Raw genomic sequence first — 3,733 nt, forward strand, 5'->3', positions numbered from 1 at the left:
TCTCAACTGACCATAGAAGTCAATGATCTCACCATCATGTGACCCCTCAGTGACGATTCCACTATTCTGTGTCTTCCTTTTTTCCTCGCGGTCAACGGTGTGGTACCGGACACCGTCAGCAATGCATGCTGAATACACTCTCACTCGCTTATCCGGTAAGCATGCCAAAGCAAATAGATCATCACTGACCTTCTTCTCCTCATGCAACTTTCCAATCTGCACAAATAAACCATTTAGCAAACAATGGTATTTAACAATGGGTGAATAACACAGAAAACATAAAACATGTGGCTAAAGATCTCACATGATTCTTAAACCACTTAGCAAACACCTTGGCAACCCTTTTATCAACATTGATATTGCTTTCTTCCTGATTTAACTCTTCCTTGCATTTCCTACAATGCCAACAAAACATGTGAATTAAAACATTAGGCTGGTGCCAACCCAAACAAAAAAAATATATATATATAATGAGTGCACAAGATATAACGTACTCGATATATGGTAGAACCTCGGCGCAATTGCTGAGCACAAACAAAACCATCTTGTCATACTCATCACCAGCCTCCAAGTATTGTGAGGCTCCAAGAAAGTTCACACCATGGTTGAAAACAGAGACATCACCACTTTGCGAATCAGACCGCTCTCTATTTCTGCCCGGCCGGTTCCATCTTGTTTCCACATCACCAAAGTATCTAGAGCAAAAAGTCAAGCACTCGTCAATGACATATGCTTCAGCAATAGAACCTTCAGGTCTTGCTGTGTTTCGCACATAACGCTTACAAGTAAGCAGCCTTCTTTCGATTGGGTACATCCAACCGTATTGCACAGGGCCTCTAAGCATTGCCTCTTTGGGTAAGTGCACCGCCAAATGGACCATCACGGTGAAGAAAGCTGGAGGGAAAATCTTCTCGAGCTTGCAAAGAATAATTGGGATTTCTTTTTCAAGTCTTTCCAAGATAGTTAACTTGAGGGTTTTGCAGCACAGTTCTCTAAAGAAATTTCCCAGCTCAGCAACCGCTTCATATATATCCTTGTGCATGATTCCTCGGAGGCCTGCCGGTAAAATCCTTTGGAGGAGGATGTGACAATCATGGGCTTTCAGTACTGAAAGCTTGAATCCATCAGAAGTAACACACTTTGCTAGGTTAGCAGCATAACCATCTGGAAATTTCACCGCTCTTAGGAATTCACAGAATGCAAGATTTTGTTCTTTATTCATTGTATACCATGCTCGTGGAATTTCAAATGAATCTTCATCTTCATTGTGCTGTAGATGCAAATCTTCTCTTATGCCCATGTCCTCCAAATCAAGCCTAGAACTAACCATGTCCTTTGTCTTCCCTTCAATGTTCAGAGATGTCCCTAGCAGATTCTCGCATATGTTTTTCTCAATGTGCATTACATCGAGATTATGCCTTAATTTCAGATCAGCCCAGTATGGCAGGTCCCACAAACAAGACCTCTGGTCCCAACATTGACCTTCCTCACGCTTTCTTTTCTTCGCCAGCTTTCCTGGTCTCACATCTTTCACCTTTTCAAGTTGCTGCTCCAGCTCTTCTTTAGTGAATTCAGCTGGCTTGTCACGGGTTTCATTCTCACCATTAAAATCTTTGCTTCTTCGCTAGCGATGGTTTCGGGGAAGAAAGTGGCGGTGCCCAATATAGCATATCTTGCTCCTTATTCTCTTTGAGAAAGGGTCTTTGTCACAATGGACACAAGCCTGATAACCCGCTGTGATCCTCCCAGACAGAGTGTGCAGAGCCGGGAAATCATGGATGGACCATATGATCGCAGCACGTAGATTGAACTTTTCTTCCGGACTCAAGGCATCGTATGTAGGTACACCAGTCCAGAGCTGGAGCAGTTCTTCTACGAGGGGCTCCATAAAGACATCAAAATCCTTTCCTGGAGAATCTGGACCCGGGATAAGCAATGACATCATGAAGTTGGACTGATCCATGCATGCCCATGGTGGCAGGTTGTACGGCACCACAAAAACTGGCCACATGCTATAAGACGTGCTCATGTTCCCAAACGGATTAAACCCATCTGTGGCAATGCCAAGTTTTATGTTCCTTGGATCTGCAGCAAAATCAAAATGTATACGGTCAAACTCTTTCCATGCCTCTCCATCCGCTGGATGGCTTAGCTCATTGTCCACAGGTTGCCGCTTCAGCTTGTGCCACTGTACCTCACGCGATGATTTCTTCGAGATGAACATCCGCTACAGCCTTGGTATCAAGGGAAAGTGCCTCAGTACCTTCTCCAGTATTGACTTCTTCCCATCAGCATCTTTCCACCTAGATGCATTGCATTTTGGACAGTTGTCATGCTTTGCTAAATCCTTCCGAAACAAGACACAGTTATTTGGGCACACATGTATTGACACATAACCTAACCCCAGCCTGCGGATTATGCTCAATGCTTCATCATAAGATCTGGGAACACAACTATTAGGGAATTGCAAGCTCAAAAGATGGAGTATTGCGTTGAATGCGGCATTGCTAATCCGGTAGAAAGACTTGATGTGGAGTAACTTCACGGTGAAGGTAAATCTTGAAAATTTACCCCCTTCATGAGCTGCGCGCTTTGCCTCCTCTAACACCTCAGCAAACAATGATTTCTGTCCATCAGCACGATCTTCAACATCGTACAAATCCTTCAATAGGTCAGGAATCCTATCATCTTCATGCCCATCCTCTTCCTCCAAAACAGCATTATCTCGCAAAACCTTTTCCATGAAATCAATGCCAGCATCACCACCACCCATCATATGAGGGGCCTCTGTATCAGCTTCAAAATGTTGAGGTTGTCTGTCTAAAGGTTCTCCATGATATATCCATCTATCATATGTGCTGGACATCCCATTAAGAAGCAGATGATCTTCCACTCTTCCTTGAGCCATTCTTGGACGGTTGAGGCATTCACAACATGGGCAAAGAATGTGAGCATCGTTGGCAAAATTTGCCCGAACAAATGCCATGAAATCATCAACTCCTTTCATATGTTCTTTCGAAAACTTTCTAACTCCTTCTCTAATCCAGCTTCTGTCCATCTGCCAAAGACAGCAAATTGTTGCAACTTAGCAAATCAATCTAAGTGCATCAACATTAATTAATGAAAATGGATGGAAGTAATGGAAGCTAAAATTCCAGAAAATTTTATATGCTAATTGCCTAACCACAAGGCCTGAAGAATTCTTAACAAACAAGCTGAACAATTCCTAACAGCACATCAAGAAAATTCATCTATGCATTATCTACCAAACAAGCAAGCTATCTCCTAACTACTAACAGTGCATCAACAAAATTCATCTATGCTGAAGAACATCTGACTGAAATCCATCTCCCACTGCTCGGGTGACGAGAGAGGAGAGGGGGGAAGAGGTGAGGGGTGCATACCGGGAGGTGTGCTTGCGGCGGCGGCGAGTCCCCCATGCTCGGCGAGCCCCCACCACCGTCGGTCATCTACGCCCCTGCTGCCCCCCGCCTCCACGCCCTGCCTCGCCTCCGCCCCCTGCCGGCCCCGCCCCCGCCTCCGCTGCCGGCCCCGCCCCCGCCTCCGCCCCCTGCTGGTTGCTTCCGCCGCGAGGCCGTGGGCGAGGTCACCTGCGGCGAGGCCGTGGGCGAGGTCACCTGCGGCGAGGCCGTGGGCGAGGCCACCTGCGGCGAGGCCGTGGGCAAGGTCACCTGGTTGCTTCCGCCGCCGCCCGCCGCCACCTGGTCGGAAG

Source organism: Triticum dicoccoides, chromosome 7A (genome assembly GCF_002162155.2).
Source record: "Triticum dicoccoides isolate Atlit2015 ecotype Zavitan chromosome 7A, WEW_v2.0, whole genome shotgun sequence".
Taxonomy (NCBI): domain Eukaryota; kingdom Viridiplantae; phylum Streptophyta; class Magnoliopsida; order Poales; family Poaceae; genus Triticum; species Triticum dicoccoides.